A 21,637-nucleotide genomic window follows, 5' to 3' on the forward strand; every position below is an offset into this window, starting at 1 on the left:
CTTCATATCTTTTTCAAACAAGGAAAATATCCTTCCTTTATACCATGTCCTCAAAATAATTCTTTGATTCTACCTTGAGTCTTTCCCAATTAATTATAATAGGACCACATTAGGATAATTTATTAAATTATAATTACACAACATTTTCGGCTTACAATCTTTACAAATTTATCATACGTGTGATCTCATACCTTGTGCACGTGTTGACGTCATCATCAAACTATCTTTTGTCACTGTCTAACCTCACATTTCTTGATCCTATCTTTGTTGGGAGATACAATCCAAACATCAGAAACTCCTTCCCAGGAACTCTTTCTTTATATTGTCCTTTGTAAATCTTGAATATATTTTGCATATCATCATCTTCATGTATGTATATCTTCATCTTTCTATATGTGCACTTCACCAAGACACAATCTAGAACATGTCTATAACCACACTTGACCTTCTATAACCGCACTTGACCTTATCATTAATTCTTTCTCTATACAACTGCGTCCTCTATATGCTACTCTACAAGTCTTCACTAAAATATTGTTATGTTGACATCAATGGCAAACATAGTCATTAATGCAACATGTCAATCATAAACAATCTCTCCAATGCTTAGGATACTCCCCAAAAGGAATACCATCATTATTCATGCTAACAATCTCCCCCTTTGTCATTAATGACAACATAGATGAAAAAAAACTAAGTTCCAAGAATACCAAACCAAACTTTGTTGATGTTGCTACTATTCTCTTATTTTCAAATCCTCTACATCATTCAATTATGAAACTTACTAGAACAATAATTTGTCTACATCTCTTCTTTTAAGTTGGCATCATCAGTTGTTCACACTCTAACTCTCAAGAACAACTCTCAACTTCTTCCCCATTCAATGTCTCTCCCATTGACATCAACAACACTTCTCTTTTATGCAATCTCACCCCAATAGATGATTTTCTCCCCCATTCATGGTAGTTCTCTCTCACCATTCATAGGAGATATCTTTTATGAAACCTCTCCCCTATTCATCCATAGGAGCTTTTTTAATGCAATCTCTCCCCCATTGACATCAATGACAAAGGCTTCATTATTTAAATCATCTTCTCTAAGTTTTCAATCAGCTCAACTGTCCAAAGACACTGTTCTATAACAATTGCAAAGGTTATTTGATGACTCTATTCATCTCAAATAATTCCCCATACAAGAAGCATCAACATTCAGTCCAGTCAAACAATAGTGCTTTGTACCATTGGACTAATGTAATCTCTACATCATTTACTCAAAAGTAGGCAAGGACATAACCTAAAGCATACCTCACAAATACTCAAATGTATCTTTAGGCAAAGGGTTTCATAAAGATATCATCAATCTGATCTTTTATACTTATATACTCCAATCTGATTTCTTTCTCTGCAACTTTCTCTCTCAAAACATGATACTTGATGGATATATGCTTAGCCTTAGAATGCAATATGGAATTTTTAGACATACTTATTGTACTTGTATTATCACAATATATGATAATGGGTTCTAAAAATTCTATCCCAATGTCCTTCAACATCTGCTTCATCCACATGATTTGATTACAATTGTTTGCTACTACCATATACTCTACTTTAGTTGTACTTTGTGAAATACAACCATGTTTCTTGCTCAGCCGAGAAACTAATCTTTCTCCAAGGAAAAACCTCCACCACTAGTGCTTTTTCTATTATCCATACTGTATACCCAATCCATGTCAGTATAAGCACACAAAGTGAAATCACTTGATCTATCATACCATAATCCATAACTAGATGTATCTTTTAAATATTTGAATATCCTCCTTGTTGTTTCATAATGAGATTCCTTAGGATCAACTTGAAGTCTTGCTACTATTCCAAATGCATTTTCTATATCTAGTCTGGTATTGATCAGATATTGCAAACCTATAATCATAGATCTATACTTCTTCTTCTCAACTATAGGTGTCTCATCATTGCTAAATAACTTGTGACTAGTTATTATAGGTGTACCAATAGGCTTACAATTTTCCAAGACAAATTTTTTAAACAAGTCTTTTAAAAACTTAACTTATGATATGAAAATACCATCTCTATTTTGCGCAATCTATAAACCTAAGAAGAACTTCATCTCACCAACTATACTCATCTCAAATTCATTCTTCATCTCTTCGGCAAACTTATCACTTGCTTCATCATTACCTCCAAATATTATATCATCAACAAATATCACAATGACCAAAAACCCAATCTCAATTCATTTTAGATACAAGTTACTACATGTTATACCTTTAGCATATCCCAGTTTTGCCAAATATTTATCCAACCTTTCATACCATGTTCTAGGTGCTTGCTTTAGACCATACAATGCTTTCTTCAATCTACATACCATATCCTTTTCTTCTATTGAAGGATATCCTTCAGGCTTCTCAATATAAACCTCTTCTTCAAGTTCTCCATTTAGAAATGTTGATTTAACATCCATTTGATACAATTTAAACTTCTTATTTGCTACATAAGCCAAGAACATTCCATATTACTTCAATTCTAGCTATAGGGGAAAAAAATCTTCATAATCTATACCTTCTTGCTATGAATATCCTTTGCATAGCAATCTAGCATTGTTCATCACAACTTCACCTTGTTCATTTATCTTGTTTCTGAATACCCATTTAGTTACTATGGTATTCTTGTCTTTAGGCCTAGGAACCAATTCCCATGTCTCATTCTTCATAATCTGATCTAGTTCTTCCTTCATTGATTGAATCCAATGATCATCCTTGCATGCCTCATCTACGCTCTTAGGTTCAACTTGAGAAATAAAACATAATTCCTCATGCACTCTATTTCTTTTCATTACTCCTTTGTCTTTACTTCCAATAATCTATTTAGTGGGGTGGTTCTTTGCCAAATTCATATTTGGTGTAGGAGTTGTTATGTCAACTCTTATCTCTTCTCTTGATTTTATTCTCTATTCTCCTCTTTTCCCAATAATGTGTACGTCATTATGCAAATCATTTTTAGTCTCAAAATAAACTTCAACATTTTCTCTAACCGACTTTACATAATCCAACATTTTCTCTTTAACTCCAACCTTTTCATCCACTTTCACACTTTCAAACCCAAAAAAAATCTTAGTTCTCTAATTAAAGCATCTATAAGCTTTTCTTTTCAATGAATAACCAAGGAACATACCTTCATCACTTCTTGGATCAAACTTACCAATATCATCATCTCTCTTTATGTAACATTTACTTCCAAAAATTCTAAAATACTTTACTAAGGGTGTATGACCAAACCATAATTCATAACGATTCTTCTTTGTACCTTTTCTAATATGCAATCTATTCTTGGTGTATATTGTTGTATTGACTGCTTCCCTCCAAAATGTCTTGGATACATCATTTTCAAACATCTTTTCTCTTATTGCCTCTAATATAGATCTAGTCCTTTTTTCTTCTATCCCACTTTTCTTAGGAGTCTTTGGTGAAGATAATTGTCTCTTAATTTCATTCTCTTCACAAAATATGTTGAAATCTCTAGAAGTAAACTCTCTACCTCTATTTGATCTCAAATATTTAATCTTTACACTAAATTCATTCTCAACTATATTCTTAAATATCTTAAACTTTTCAAATCTCATGGATTTTTCTTTAAGAAATGCTACCCACATCATTCTAGTGAAATCATCAACAAAAATCATAAAATACCTTTCTCCATAGAATCCTCTTGTTCTAGGAGGAACACCCAAATCAATATGAATAATCTCCAATTTCTCTACTGTAGAGAAAATTCTTATTGGGAAAAGAAACCTTCTTCTTCTTAGCCATAATATATTCTTTGCAAATAACATTAGTAGGCTTCGTGATTCTAGGCAAATCGTTGACTGCAAATGTACTACTAGCATTCAAAATGTTATCAAATTTTATATGACAAAGCCTTCTATGCCACGACCAACTATTATCTACTTTCACAACCAAAAAAGTCATCTTAGTAGGATTCAATTGAAATACATTACCTTTGGATCTTGTACCTATTCCAATAAGCTTACATCCTTATCTTTGATGATGCAAGTCTTCTTTGTAAACTACAACTAATAGCCTTTATCAACCAACAACAAAATAAACATCATTAGTATTAGTCTTTCCATCAAGAGTAATAGATCATATCCCTATAATGTGTCAAGTTGCATTGTTACCAACTCTAACAATTCCTCCATCATAATTTCTTAACTTAAAAAAATTATTCATATCTCCAATCATATGATGTGAACCTCCAATGTCTATAATGCAATCAAATTTCTTTTCAACTTGAGAAACTAGAGTTGTTGAGAATGGATTGAAGAAGTTAATCAAAGAAGGAGATTGTTGAGAGAGATTGTTGAAGAAGAGTATGTGTTTCAATCATTTTTTTGTCACTAATGTCAAACCTACTATTTGTTGGTAAGACAATTGCTTATAATATTCAAGTACTAACACTTAGTTGATTGATGAAGAGGATTTGATCAAAAGATGTAACAATAGCATCGAGAGGAAAGGTCAAGTTATGATTATGTAATGAAGTACAAGAATCAGTTAAGAAAGTTATAACATGATGCATTGATAATCTAATTAAGGTCACAAATGTTGGCTACACTAAGAAAGGTTAGAAGAACAAGTTACACAAAGTATTGTCTACCAAGCATGACTAAGTGTATAGTAGGTGTTGAGCAATTCAGTGCAAGTCGAGTAGAAAGTTAGTTGAAGCCAAGTAAAAGAAAATTCTAGTGGATGTTGAGCAAGACAGTTGATGCCAAGTAAATTTTAGTTGATGTCGAGCATTAGTAAACTTTAATTGATGTCAAGTGATTTTATAGAGGATGACGAGCAATGCAGTATCTATCAAGCATCAGAAGGTTGACAATGCTAAGCTCCTACATTTTTTGAAAGATCAAAGATTTGAAGAATCTGATCTGACAAGTTTTTTCTTAAATTTTGTTAACCAAGAGAAAGATAAGGTTGATGAGCTAGTGGCACAAAATTTGAGGTAAACCATTTTTAGGTGTATTCAAATGGATCCTAGAAGACATTTCTAGAAGAGATATAAGATATGGGGTAGATACATTGTATCCTACCTAATCCATCTGAACACTAAATTGGATGATGGAAAATATCATAATTTCCTATTTATAGGAATGTCTGGTCATGAAGCAAAGTTGTCATGTGTGAGAAACTAAGGAAAAGAAGGAGTTAAGGGTTGTGCTTGCTCAAGTGGCCTAAGAGAAGAGTCTGCAATGGCATATTAAGAAAGAAGGCTTAAGGAGATAAATTCTTGAAGAGTAAACAAGCTATTAGAGCTATAAAGTATGAAAGCTAAGTAGAATTGAGGACTCAATAGAGATCTATAATCTGCAAGAGAAGTTATAAGTTGTATCAGATCAAAGCTCTATTGTTACTCTCTAACAATTGTATCAATTTAGGGTAAATCCTTTGGATTAAGGTTGACTTAACAGTCATTTAATTATCCCTAACCAGGTGGCATTCCAAGTGAATAGCCTAAAGTCCTCTAAATGAGCTCACTTCAAATAGGGTGATTGAAATCTCTTAATCTGGCCACATTTAACAGTGTGTATTGTAACCTTTAATGAGGTTGGCCTTTCACAAGGCATCACTTCAGAAGAGTGAAAAGGAGTAGCATGCTACTGGTGGTTTTTCCCAAATTGGTTTTCCATGTAAATAATTGTGTCAATTGTATTGATGAATATGTTATGTTTTATGATTTACATTTTTGCAAGTTAATTTGACAGTAATCTACAAGTTTTAGTGATTGCATAATCTTATGCATGCATGCATGGATATGAATGTATTATGGGTTCACTAAGTTGTGAAAAGTTTAATTTATACATCTAGACCTTGGATAACTGATTCACCCCCTCCCCCCCCCCCCCCCCCCCTCTAAGTAATTCTAAATTATTCCAACAATTGGTATCAGATTCATTTGCTTAAGAGGACTAGTTTGAATGTACTAGAAGCAAAAAGATCAAGATGTCAAAAAGAGATGTACCCAAGCTTAATAGAGATAACTTTCTTGCATGGAAAATTTTGATGAAGTTACACCTTAGAGGACTTGGAGATCATGCACAATCTACCATTTCTGTGGAAAATGTTGATCCAGTTGGAGTCCTAATAGCTAAAGATATGAAGAAAAAGAAAGAACACAATCAAGCAATGTTGGAGATTGCCTCTACCCTAAGCTATGCCAAATTTGATGATATCAAAGGTTATGACACTACAAAGAAAATGTGGGATGCCCTACACACTATCTATGAAGGAGACAAAAAATGTCAAAGAGCCAAATTTGAGAGGCTTAGAGGTAAGTTTGATGATATGAGAATGGAAGAAGGTGAGGATATTGCTCAATATGTTGCTAGAATAAAAGAAGTTGTTAGTGCAATACAATGAGTTATTGGTTAGATAGATGATGATACTTTATTAAGAAAAGTTTTGAGAACACTACTACCTATTAATGCTATTAGAGTTTCTACAATTCAAGAACTAGGATATATTCCAAGAAATATTCTAATCCTTGAAGGTTTGATAGGTAGACTCATTACTTTTGAGCTATATAACTTTGATAATTAAAAACTTGAGAATCTTGAATCTTCTTTCAAAGCTAAGCTATTATTGAAAGACTTTGATAGGGTGAAGTAGAAGAAGAAGAGAAAGATAAAATATGTGTCTAGTGACAGTGATATAGATGAGGAAGATGTTGAACAATTGGAAGCACTACTGGCAAAAAGATTCCACAGACGTAAAGGCAAGTTCAAAGGTAAGTTACCCATCATTTGTTTCAATTGCAATGAGGTTGGTAATATTTCTGCAAGATGTATATAGAAGAAAAACTATAAAGGTGGTGATAAGTACAAGATCAGAAGAGAAAATGATAGCAAAGATTCCAAAGATAAAGGCAAGAAGTCATGCTACATTGTTGAAGAGGAAAGAAGGGATGAGCATGATGAGCATGATGATGAAGTGGTGTATGTCGCAATAAAGGAAGAATCTGATGAAGATGAGGCAACTGCACTTGTGACTTGTGTGAACAAAAATGATAGATGGATCATTAATAGCGGATGCTCACATCACATGACTGAAGAAAAAAGTAAGTTAATTATCTTGAATTGTTATGAAAGAAATAGTGTAAGATTTGGTAATGATGCACCATGTTTGATAAAAGGAAAAGGTTCTATCAAACTCACAGATAAGATTTCATGTGACAGTGCTTACCATGGTAAATGACTGAACTATAATTTGTTCAGTGTGTCACAATTGAACAATTTGGGATGTAAGGTTGAATTTGAAAACAACATTGCTAAGATATACCACACAAATGGGAAAATGATTGGAAAAGGTGATCAAACTAAAAATAATCTATTCTATCTTGATATAAAGGATGCTACTTGTCTTGTTGTAAAATTTGATGATATATGGCTATGGTAGAAGAAGTTATGTCATGTTAACTTTGATAACTTGGTTAGTATCAGTAACATGAAGAAATTTAGAGGTTTTCCTAAGTTGAAGAAGCTTGATATTGTAATGTGCAAACAATGTTAGTTAGGAAAACTAACAAAGTCAAGTTTCAAGAGTAAAATTTATACCTCTAAAGGAATACTAGAGATCATTTATTCTGACTTGTGTGGACCAATTGAAGTGCAAAGCTACAAGGGAGATAAGTACATAATGATATTTTTTGATGATTATTCTAGGATGATGACAGTTATGTTTTTGAAACAAAAATTTGATGCTTTTCAAATGTTTAAGTGGTACTTGGCAAGAGTTGAAAATGAAATAGATAAAAGATTAAAATGTTTGATATTAGATAAAGGAGGAGAATTTACATCAAATGAATTTAAGATGTTCATTAATGACAGGGGAATCAAAAGACAGACATCTACCCCTAGAACCCCTCCACAAAATGGAATAGTTGAAAGGAGAAACATATCTATAATGGACTATGCTAGAACACTCATGATGGAGAAGAATGTTGCTCTAAAATACTAGAGAGAACCTATAAGCAAAGTTGTCTATACCTTAAACCGTGTGCAAATCAAGAAAGGTACTCATTCAGCACCTTTTGAACTATGGTATGGATACTCACCCAATGTAAAAAACTTTAAGGTATTTGGAAGAAAATTTTACATTCTTAAAGATGTTAGGAATGGCAAGCTTGATGCAAAAAGTGAAGGTATATTCCTAGGATACTCCAAAGAAGTAAATCTTATAAATGTTTTAATACAAACACTAACAAAATTGTGGAAAGTGTCAATGTGAACTTTGATGAATATATAGAAGTATATGAGGCTAAACCTATGAAAAACCCAGAAGAATACTAATCATGTGTATACTTTTATGAAGGAATGACTACTAAAGAAGATGTTGCAAATCAAGTTTCAAATCAACAACAAGTTATAGTAACTATCAAGTCACACCCTATGAATGTCAAGTTGCATTCAGGAACTGAGCTGTATTTAGATACCAAGTTACAGAATGAAGTGGATGCACATTCTAATTTTGAGATTAGTATACATGAAAGAGTTGTTGAGATACCTAACAAAGATATACACAATGATTCTAGAGTTGAAGGAAAAAATGAAGAAATAAGAGTTGAACCTAGATTGTCTAAGTATGTCAAAAGACATCATCCTGATGCTCAAATCATTAAAGATAAAGATGCTAGAACAATGAAAAGAAATAGATTGAGAATTGAAACATGTTTCATGAGCTTGAAGGAACCCAAAATAGTAAAAGATGCACTAGAAGATGTTGACTAGTACAAAGCCATGGAAGAAGAGATTGAACAAATAGAGAAGAATAAAACATGGAGTCTAGTTCCTAGACTAGAAGACAAAAATGTGATTGGTACCAAGTGGGTATTTAGAAACAAGTTAGATGAGAATGGTGAAGTCACAAGAAACAAAGCAAGATTAGTTTGCAAGGGATATGCGCAAGAAGAAGGAATTGATTATGGAGAGACATTTGCCCATGTTGCTAGATTGGAAGGACTAAGAACTCTAATTGCTTATGCTACGTACAAAGATTTCAAAATTTATCAAATGGATGTTAAAACTGCATTTCTAAATAGCACATTGGAGGAAGAAGTTTACATAGAACAGCCAGAAAGTTTTTTTGATGCTAATAATAAGAACATGATATGTAAACTACACAAAGCTCTATATGGTTTAAAATAAGCACCAAGAGCATGGTATGAGAGACTTCATAATTATCTTGCAAATATTGGATTTGAAAGGATTGCTAATAACAACAATCTATACATAAAGACAAAAAAAGGAAAAGGTATTTTATTATTTGAAATATTTGTTGATGATATCATATTTAGAGGTCAAGATGCTTTGTGTAAGGATTTTGCAAATTAGATGAAGCAAAAATTTGAAATGTCTATGTTTGGAGAGATCAATTTTTTTGTGGGTTTGCAAGTACATCAGATGAAATAAGGTATATACATCACTCAATCAAAGTATGTTAAGGAAATATTGAAAACTTTTGGATTAGAGGATTCCAAACTAGTAAGTACACCTATGGTGACAAGATACAAATTGTCAAAGAATGATGATTCTATTGAGGTGAACCAAACAATGTATAGGTTTATGATTGAAAAATTGCAATATGTAGTACATAGCAGACCTAATATTGCATTATCTATAGGGATAGTTGCAATATTTTCTACTAATTCCAAGGAGAATCATTTAATGGTTGTAAAGAAAATAATAAGATATCTAAAAGGAATCGAAGACTTTGGTTTATACTACAAGAAAAATGAAAAAATTGAATTGAGAACCTACACTAATGTTGATTGGGCTAGAAACATTGATGACAGAAAGAACATTAATGGAGGAGAATTTTTCTTAGGTAAGAGACTAGTTACTTGGACTAGTAAGAAGCAAAGTTATACTTCACAATCTACTATTGAAGCTGAATATGTTGTTGCTATTGTAAACTGCACAAGCGTTGTATGGATCAAACAGCTACTCAAAGGAATGAAGAAAGAAATCATAGAACCAGTAATACTTTATTGTGATAATACAAGTGCTACCAATATATCAAAGAATCCAGTGATGCACACAAAGACAAAGCACATTGCAATCAAGTATCATTACTTGAGAGAGTTAGTTCAAGATAAAGAGGTGAAGATGGAATATGTTAACACAAAGGAGCAAATTGTTGATATCTTCACAAAACCATTATCTAAGGATGCTTATGGGTATCTAAGAGGTAAACTAGGGGTGATACCCCTATTAAAGGCTATCTAAGTAATAAGAAGAGTGCCCTACATCAAATAAGTTGATATTCATATGTTACACATTAATGCAGAGGATCTTACTTTAGGAGTTGACTAAAGTAATCAAAGTGTTGAAACTTCAAAAAAATCACAAGCAAGGTGACAAAGGGGAAATTAAAGAAATTGAGCATGCTTATATCTGCGTGAAAAGATAATATGTCGTTGGCATTGTTGTCAGAGAGGGATAAAAGAGCATTAAACTGATCATTATTAGAGAAAGTATATTAGAGGGAGATATCAAGAGATTGTTGTCAAAGAGTTAGAGAGTGCTACTAATTTTAGAGGGAGATAATTGTTGATGTTGCTAATCAGATCAAAACACATGTATGATGAAAAAGATAAAGAAGAATGTTAAAAAAAGAGGGAGAAATCCTAATCTACCTAGTAAGAGGGAGATATAAGAAGGAACTCAGAGTGAGGTATAAGAAGGAGTTTTGTAACCTAATCAGAAGATGGAAGTTGTTGACAGAGGGAGAGATTTCAATATAAGGAATTATTTTCTTTTTGGTATTTTCTTACTATTTTGACCTAGTCAATTTGGTTGAGCAAAGTTGTTTACCATTTTGTTGATTTGGTTGATAAATTTGGTTTATCATCAATGCCAAAGAGGGAGATTGTTGAGAATGGATTAAAGAAGTTAATCAAAGAGGGAGATTGTTGAGGAAGACTATGTTTTTCAATCATTGTTTTGTCACTAATGTCAAACCTAATATTTTTTGGTAAGACAACTGCTTATAAGATTCAAGTACTATCACTTAGTTGATTGCTAAAGAGGATTTGATCAAAAGATGTAACAATGGCACTTAGAGGAAAGGTTGAGTTATGGTTATGTAATGAAGTACAAGAATCTGTTAAGACAGTAATAACATGATGCATTGATAATCTACTTAAGGTTACAAATGTTGGCTACACTAAGAAAAGTTAGAAGAACAAGTTACAAAAAGTATTGTCTACCAAGCTTGATTGAGTGGATAGTAGGTGCCAAGCAAAGTTAGCGCAAGCCGAGCAAAAAGTTAGTTGGAGCCAAGTAAAAGAAAATTCTAGTGGATGTCGAGAAAGACAATTGATGTCAAGTAAAGTTTAGTTAATGCCAAGCATCAGTAAACTTTAATTGATGTTGAGTGATTTTATAGAGGATTTCAAGCATCAAAAGGTTGATAATGTCGAGCTGTTGCATTATTTGAAAGATTGAAGATTCGATAAATTTGAGTTGACAAGTTTTTTTCTTGAATTTTGTGAACCAGGAGAAAGATAAGGTTGATGAGCTAGTGGCATAGAATTTGAGGTAAACCATTTTTAGGGGAATTAAAATGTATTCTAGAAGAAGTTTCTAGAAGAGAAATGAGATATGGGGTAGGTACATTGTATCCTACCTAATCCATCCGAACTCTAACTTAGATGATAGAAAATGAGTAGGAAAATATCCTAATTTCCTATTTATAGGAATGTTTGGTCATGAAGAAAAGTTGTCATGTGCGAGAAACTAAGGAAAAGAAGGAGTTAAGGGTATTTCTTCATCAAGTGACCTAAGAGAAGAGTCTACAATGGCATGTTAAGAAAGAAGGCTTAAAGAGACGAATGCTTAAAGGGTGAACAAATTATCAAAGCTACAAAGTATGAAAGTCAAGCAGAATTGAGGACTGAACAGAGATCTGTAATTTGCAAGAGAAGTTGTAAGTTGTATCAGATCAAAGCTTTACTATTACTCTCTAACAATTGTACCAATTTAGGGTAAATCTTTTGGATTAAGGTTGACCTAAAAGTCATTTGTAAATCCTTTAACAAGGTGGTATTCCAAGTGAACAGCCTAAAGTCCTCTAACAAGGCTCACTTCTAACAGGGTGATTGAAATCCCTTAATCGGGTCACATTTAACAGTGTGTATTGTAACCTTTAATAGGGTTGGCCTTTCATAGGGTACCACTTTAGAAGAGTGAAAAGGAGTAGCATGTTACTGGTAATTTTTTCCAACTTGGTTTTCCACATAAATCATTGTATCAAGTGTGTTCATGAATCTTTTATGTTTTATGCTTTACATTTCTGCAAGTTGATTTGACAATAACCTATAAGTTTTAGTGATTGCATAATCTTATGGATGCATGCATGGATATGAATGTTTTATGGGTTCACTAAGCTATGAACTTGGATAACTAATTCACCCCCACCCCCCCCTCCCTGCCCCCCTCAGTTATTCAAAAGTACTCCAACAAGATCTTTTTCTTCTCTAATTTCAATTTTAGGGTTCTCTTTTTTTATAGCCATACATCCTAACTCATCATCACTTTTACTCTAAACTCTTTCCTTATATTCATCATCTTCATTTTCATATAGACAATCTCTAGGTCTTCTAGGCTTGAAATTTCTTTTATAGTTTTTCTCTCTTTTAGGACACTTAGAGGCATAATGACCAAATTCATCTCAAGTCCAATATTAAATAAAAAATCTTACCATTTGGTTATCTTCTTACAAGTATAGATATTCCTTTCTCAATCTTCTTGTCTTCTTCAAATCTGGATCTGTTGTTGCTAGCATAGTCTCCATTAGTGCTTGCACTTCTTGTAAAACAAGGAAAAATACTCAATGCACTAAAATTTGTTTCCACTCTAATCAATTCTCTAGATTTCCTCAAACTTGATTCTACTACTTCTAATCTTCTAAGTAAAGTCTCCCTGGTGAATTTCTTAGTGCAGGTTATCAAAAGTTCAAACATTTGTGCTACTTGTTTGAATGATGGTGTTAAAGTTTTTAGAATCTTCCATACAATCTCATCTTCCTCTTTATATCCCTCACAAGATTTAATTCTTGTAACAATCTTAGATACTCTACAAATATAGCTTCACACAGATTCATCTTCCATCATTTTAGCATTTTGAAACAAACTTATCCAATTTTGTAGTCTTACTCTCTTAGCATGCTTATCTCTTTCAAAACTATTATCTAAAGCCTTCCAAATTTTATGAGAAGTTACTAAAGATCTTACTTGACTATATTCATTTTCAGGAAGAGGTGACAATAATGCTTCTCTACCTCACATGGTGCACATAAATAGATCTCTCTCAGGTTTACTACATTCCTGAAGATTGCTTTCTTCCATAATATTTTTTGATTATTTGTCAAAAGAAAATATCCTAGTCCCATACATAGAAAATGAGTCTTCATTTTCTCCTTCCAGGTGTCATAGCTAACTCCATCAAACTTAGAACTTTCTTTTCTAAAATGACCTACCATTGATCTCCCAAAGTTATCAAGCTTTCTCTTCAAGGACCTAATGCTCTAATACCAATTTTTAGAAAGTAAAGTTCACTAGTATAACTAAGAAGGGGGGTGGGGTGAATTAGTTATACAACTATTATAACAATTATCAATCCTTAACCATGTTAGCATTATAATCAACAACCATAACAAGATACTTATACACAATAATACCAGATATGTTAACTAGGGAAACTCTTGATCAGAGGGAAAACCTTGATGGGGATGGTTCCCACAAAATGATCTACTAATATAAATGTTACTTATTAGAGGATGGAATCTAATAGAAGCCAATGAAATACATTCAGTACATATCAGTTGCTATTAGGAGACTTTGAATCCCTATTAGGAGATTCCAACCCTATTAGGAGTTGTGCCAAACCTATAAGGAGTTGTACAAGACATATGGACCTACTATCCAAATAGCTTTAGGGGTAAGACCACTAAACCCACTATCCAAATTATCTTTGTATTATTCCTTGCAAAATAATATAAATGAGTGGTACTTTTACTTCCTCTTCCTTTATCCTATCAACTTGACTTCTCTTCTTTTGATCTTGATACCAGATCATCAACTTTGCATTCAATAATCCCTTGAATTACTTACTCACATTTACCAAATACTCTACTCTTGTTCGCATGCTTCATACTTCATGCCTTTTTCAAACAAGGAAAATATTCTTCTTTTATACCATGTCCTAAAAAAATTCCTTGAGTTAGCCTTGAGGCTTTCCCAATTAATTATAATATGACCACATTAAGATAATTAATTATATTATAATTACACAATATTGTCAGCTCACTATCTTTACAATTTCCCACACGTGTGACCTCAGACCTTGTGTTCTTACTAACATCATCATCAAACTATCTTTTGTCAATGTCTAACCTCACATATCACAATTCTATCCATGTTAAGAGATACAATCCAAACATCAGAAACTGCTTCTCACAAAAATTTTCCTTATACCATCCTCTGTAAATCTTGAATATCTTCTACATATCTTCATCTTTCTATATGAACACTTAACCACTTCACCAAGACACAATATAGAACACATATGTAACTACACTTGACCTAATCATTAATTCTTTGTTCATACAACCTCATTCTTTGTCTATTACTTTGCTAGTCTTCACATAAATATTCCTATGCTGACATCAATGATGAACATAGTCATAAATGCACCATGTCAATCATAAAAAATATTTCCAATTCTTAGGATACTCCACAAAAGGAAAACTATCAGCATTAATGCTAACAATAGTTTCTATTACTCTTGATGGTAAAACTAACATAGATGATGTTTATTTTGTTGATGGACTAAAACATAATCTTCTAAGTATTGGATAGTTGGTTGACAAGGGATATCAATTAAAATTCATAGAAAATACATGTATCATCAAGGATAAGAATGGTAAGATGATTGACACTAGCACAAGATCCAAAGGTAATGTTTTTCAACTAAATTCGATAAAGATGACATATTTGGTTGCTAAAGTTTATAACTATTGGATATGATATACAAGGTTTTGTCACATAAATTTTGAGAAATATTGCCAAAGCAAGTAGTATATTTTCTATTGGGGATTTTCCTAAAATAGTGAAGCCTACTAATGTTGTGTGCAAGGAATGTTTTACAAATAAACAGAAGAAAAGATCTTTTCCTAGCAAGACGTTTTCTAAAATAACAAAGTTGGTGATTGTTCACACAGATTTGAGTGGTCCTACAAAAATAAGAGGATTCTATAGTGAAAGGTACTTCATGATTATTGTTGATGATTTTACAAGGATGATGTGGGTAGCGTTAATTAGAGAAAAGTTTGAAGAGTTGTTCAAGAATAGAATTTAAAATAAGTCTAGATTAAAGATTAAGTGTTTGAGATCTGATAAAGGTGGAGAGTTTGATTTAAATGATTTTAGTACTTTAAGTGAAGTAAATGGGATCAAAACACACCTATCATCCCCTAAGACACATGAGAAGAATGGTATAGTTGAGAGAATAAACATGTATGTAATAGAAGAAACTAGAGCTATGATATTTGATGACGATGTATCAAAGGCATTCTAGAGAGCAGAAATTAATACAATAGTGTATACAATGAACAAAGTGAAAATTAGAAAAGGTAAAAATAAGACACCTTATGAACCATGAGCAAAGTGTTTTAGAATTCTTGGGAGTAAGTGTTATATCAAGAGAGATGATGGCATTGGTAACTTTGATACAAGAAGTAATGAAGGTATGTTCCTTGGTTGTTCATTGAAAATAAAAGGTTATAGATATTTTAATCAGAGTACTAAGACTATTATTGAGAATATAAATGTGAAAGTGGATAAGAAGTTTGGAGTTCAAGAGAGAACAATTGATTGTAATTCTAATAAAGAAGATAATTCTATGGCTAATAAAGAAAATGTTGAGTTTTTTTATGAGACTAATAATCATTTACATAATGATCTTTGAGCTATGGAATAGAGAGAGGAGCTAAGATATAGACCTAGACCAAATATAAGAGTTGAGATAGTGACACCAACACCAAACAAGAAGTTGACAAAGAATCACCTTGTTGATCAAATTATTGGAAGAAAACATAGAGGACTTATGACAAGAAATAGAGTACATGAAGAATTGTGTTTGATTTATCAAGTTGAACCTAAAAGTGTGGATGAGGCATGAAAGGATGATTAATGGATTCAAGCAATGAAGAAAGAACTAGATTAGATTATGAAGGATGAGACATGGGAATTGGTCCCTAGACCTAAGGACAAAAATGTTATAGGAACTAAATGGGTTTTCAAAAATAAAATCAATGAACAAGGTGAGGTTGTGAAAAAAAAGCTAGAATAGAATGCAAAGGATATTCAAAGAAAAAAGATATAGACTATGAAGAGATATTTTCACCAATTGCTAGAATTGAAGTAGTAAGAATGTTCTTGGCTTACATAGAAAGTAAGAAATTCAAAGTGTATCAGATGGATATCATGTCAGCATTTCTAAATGGAGAACTTAAAAAAGTCTACATCAAGCAACCTAAAGGATTTTCTTTGATAGAAGAAGGAGATATGTTATGCAAGTTGAATAAAGAATTTTATGGACTAAAGTAAGCACCTAGAACCTAGTATGTGAGGTTGGACAAGTATTTGGCAAAATAGGGATTTGCTAAAGGCACTACAAATAGTAACTTGTATTTGAAAGAAATTGAGAATAGTTTTTTTATTATTGTGATATTTGTGGATGATGTAATCTTTGAAGGAGATGATGAAGAAAGTGACAAATTTGATGATGAAATGAAGAAGGAATTTGAGATGAGCATGAGATATTTATAAGGTTTATAAATTGTGCAGAATAGTGAAGTTATTTTCATTTCTTAGACTAAGTATTCGAAAGACTTATTGAAGAGATTTGGTCTAGAAATTTATAAGTCATTTGGTACACCTATGATAGCTGGTCAAAAGTTATCTAGAAAAGATGAGACGTGTTGATGAGTAGAAGAAATACATATCCATGATTCGAGGTTTGCAATATCTAACTCACACAAGACCAGATATAGCAAATGTTATTGGTATATTAGCAAGATTTCAATTTTATCCTAAGGAATCACATTATGCAACAATAACTTAGAGAATATTTAGATATTTGAAGTGTATACTTGATTTTAGATTGTGGTATGATAAATCAAATGACTTTACTCTATGTGCATATAGTGATGTGGATTGGGCAGGAAATATGGATGATAGAAAGTGTACAAGTGGTGCAGCATTTTTCCTATGAGGAATATTGGTTTCTTGGATAAGAAAGAAACAAGATTGTATTTCACAAAGTACAATACAAGAAGAATATGTAGCAGCTACAAAAAATTGTAATCAGATCATGTGGATGAAACAAATGTTGAAGGATATCAGGCTAGAATTTTTAGAACCTTTTATCATACATTGTGATAACACAAGTATAGTATGTCTAAAAATATTGTGTTACATTTGAAGATAAAACACATATCTAATAAGTATCATGTTTTGAGAGAGAAAGTTGTAGAGAAAGAAATCAAACTAGAATGTGTGAATACAAAGGAGTAAATTGTGAATATATTTACAAAATCTTTACCTAAGGATACATTGAAGTATTTGTGAGGTATGCTTAGGGTTATGCCCTTGCCTACTTCAGAGTGGATGATGCAAAAATTGCATTAGTCCAGTGGTATAGAGTATTATTGTTTATCTAGACTAAATAGTGATGCTTCCTTTATGGGGGAGTATATATGTTTGAGCTTAGTCATAAAGGACTCTTGGTAGCTGGTATTGAATAGTGTCTTTGGACACTTGAGTTGGTTGAAGATATTGAGTAGTAGATTGACATAATAATGCCTTTGCTATTGATGTCAATGGGGGAGAATAAATGCATGAAAAATATCTCCTAAGAATGTGGGAGAGTTATGAACAAAATATTTGTGGGGAAGAGTGCATGATATAGATGAGCATATATGAGGGAGATATATATCAATAGGAGAATTTTATAAATGGGGGAGCACCACTTGCTCCTGGGAGTTTCAAATTTGATTAATGAAGAGGATTTGAAAAGATAAGAGCAATGATAATAATAGTTGTATATGGTATGCTTAGAACTTAGATATTTTTTATATATGGTGTCATCAATTTTAAGGGGGAGAATTTTATTATGAATGTTGATGATATTCCTATGGGGAAGTATCCTTGCATTGTTGGAGCAATGGAGATATTGATATCATGATAGTGTGTTGCATTCATGATTATATTTGTCATTGATGTCAATATACTATGAAGATTAGCAAAGTGGTAGACAGAGATCAAGGTTGTATAGATTGGGTATTAAAGCTAAGGTTAAACAAAGTTGAGGACATGTTCTACAATGTGTCCTCATTTATTGACTAAGTGTGCATTTATAAATTCAAAGATTGGTGAGAGTTATACGAGATTTACATAAGATTATTGTTGGTGTTTTTTTAGGACTGCCAAAATGCTCTAAACCCAATAGCACTAACTAATAGATGAAAACAAGCCTAAGGGCTAGCTCACTCCCATGTTCACCAAGATTAATCTTAGCTCTAGATCAACTTCAATAGAGTACAAAGGACTCTCTACTCTTTAAGCTCTGTAGGGCCAAGGCAGGTGTACCTGAGGGATTTAAATATGATTGGTTACTTATATGTATTCTTTGGATACTTGCTCACTAATACTTCTTTCAAATTTATCCCCTATAGTAGATAACTGTCAATATTATTCTTAGATTTTTACTAAACTCCTTAATTATAATATCCAATTGTAACCAAAAGGAAAGTTATTATAAATAAGTGTTGAAAAACAATTTTAATTCTTCATTACATAAATGGAAAAATGATTTTTTGATTGATATATGCATTGTGCAAGCATATAAACATATCATCTTGCAATTGAATTAATTGATCAATGTCTTATCCATTGTATTATAGAGTCAAAATCAGTAACTTTACACCTATTTAATTGGAAAAAATTAAATTTGTCAATAGTTAACTTTGAACTTCATTCTTATCATATCCCTCTCATATATTTGAAACCCTATCAATTATTGAAAGCAATTACTTAACTCTTTGAATCAAAAGAAATAAATATAAGATATACAATTTATCCAAACTGTATTAAACTAAAAGAACTTGTTCATTTCAATCCCACGATCATAGATATATATAAGAGTGGAGATAAAACTCAGAGATACACATATACAGAACTTCCTTTGAAAATAAATGTAGTACTGATAGTAACTTGATGTATAACTTAGAATTTAACAAAATAAATCATTCAATGTTCACTGTATTCTCAAATTTGCAAGATTGAATACATTCATACAATTGACAAAAACTCAACCAACTGTGAATAACAAGAAAAAACTAAAAATTCTATAGGCTTTAGACCTCTACTCCACATCTTGGAAATCCTTATATAGAAGGATTGCAACAAGCTTTAGATGGGAGGACACATGTCAAAACCTTAATGGAAAGAAAAACAATAGGACATGTCCAAAAAGTTACAATAAAAACATTCTTTAACATTCAAACCAAAAATAGGAAGGTAGATACAAAGTCAACAAGTGACAATTTACTGCAAAAGCCTTCACTTTAATCTCTTTTGTCTTCTACTATCTTCATCTTCCTCAAAAAGCTTTAAAAATTAAATATATTCATTTATGAGTGATTTACTTTCTTAATGCATCGCTCAAAATATTTGATCTTATCTAAATCTCTCACTTCCTATAATCACATAAATCTTCAACCACTCCTTAAGGGTAGTGCCTTAATCTCTCCAACCATTTCCCAGAGATATATTTCTCTTTTTGTAGGCCATTCAGTTGTCTTCACCTCATGCAAGTTCTTTGTAGCCTTATTCCACCTAGCATCTATTATAGCGTTTGATTTTATTGAAATTTTATTTAAGTCTATTTCAACTCTAAATAAAGAATCAATCAAGTTATTGAATGGAATATCACTACCATCTTCAAAAATTGATGGTGTGGCTTCCTAAGGCAACACTATACTAAAAGAATTGGACCACTCTTGCTAGGCTCTCAATTTTTTGTTTGCATCCAAAATAGGTGGAATGTAGGGCTCAATTCCTTGTGATAAAACTTTCATCTTCCCTTGTAGTATTTGTAGCTTGCCAATAAAGAAGCCAATTAATTCTTTGACTATCTCCAGGCTCTCCTTTACAAAAATAATTTCATCAGGCAAATGTGGCTTTTTAGCCATCAACGTAATTAGCCTCTTTAAAAATTGGGTGTGTGGCCCCAAAAGATTGAAAGTGGTTGATAACCATGTAGGTGCATCACTACAAACTTGTCCAGCATCTTGTAAAGAAATAAACTGAGCATGAGCCTATTGGGACATGGTTTTCAGACTTACACTATGTGGCCCATTATGCTCTTAAGGAAGGTCGTCCTTACCTCATCACCCTGTTATGGAGGTGGAGCATCTATGCTCATTCTTCTTGGCTATGTATCCTCTGTCTCCAACTCCTCTATCTAAGTAGTTGTTTCTATTTTGATTCAGGTAGGTTGTTCTTTGATACTCTATTCTTTGGCTTGTTTTGTAGTAGAAAGTTGCTCTGCATTAGACAGTTGCTCTCTTAGAGATGCAAATTCAGTCTCTAGCCCTTGAACTTTAGCCTCCAATTCTCTACTTGTACACATGGCTCTTCTTGAACTCATCTTCATATAACTTCCTGAAATCAATATAATCATGGAAGGCCTTGGCTAATCTTGTTTCTATCCCCTCCACTTTAGCCTCATTCATGAATGAGAAGTGTTTTATGGCCTTGGAGATTTCTATACCATACATACCTTGTAATGTACATACAATCATGTTCCCCAAATCTATGTTGTGCACATCCATTAACTTGGGCTTGTTTCTTGTAGGAGCCATGATCCATACTGCTAGAGCTTTGGTATCAATGTTGAAGCCTGAATCCCTTTGCAGTCCACCAACACCACATGCCTCATATGATATGGCATTTTCTTATCTCTTGATTTGGCCAAGCATGAATGCTTGCTCTATATCCTAACCAAGGACCAGTAGCATTCCACTCCTCTATACTAAATCTCTTGCCTCCTCAAGAGTCATCACTTCACTCTCTGGAACATAGGCATGCAATTTATCGATCAATTCATGTTCTCTTCGTTTGATTCCCCTGGTTTCATCTTCAATACAAGTTTACTCTACTTAATCTTATAGAGGAAGATCTTGAATTCAATAGACTTTATGAATTCATTACTTTTAATGAATTGATGAACTTGGATGATCTGGTCATTCAATCTTGACTACTAGCTCCAAAGTATTCTCTATTACAATTACTACCTTGTATGTAATTTTTCCTTAAATCAGCAAAATATTGATTCTTACTAGACAAGAGCTGAGGTATCCTCTACTTTACTTTTTCTGGTATGCGGACAACTTTCTATCTCTTATTTCCCTTTGTGACCCATGATGCCTCTGTAGGCTCATCCTCTTCAATTTCTAGGGTTACATCAGGCTTTGGGCTATTAGGGTTTACCCTTTCTTCTT

Source organism: Cupressus sempervirens, chromosome 5 (genome assembly GCF_028749045.1).
Source record: "Cupressus sempervirens isolate cs-2001-9-10 chromosome 5, ASM2874904v1, whole genome shotgun sequence".
In the NCBI taxonomy this organism is placed as follows: domain Eukaryota; kingdom Viridiplantae; phylum Streptophyta; class Pinopsida; order Cupressales; family Cupressaceae; genus Cupressus; species Cupressus sempervirens.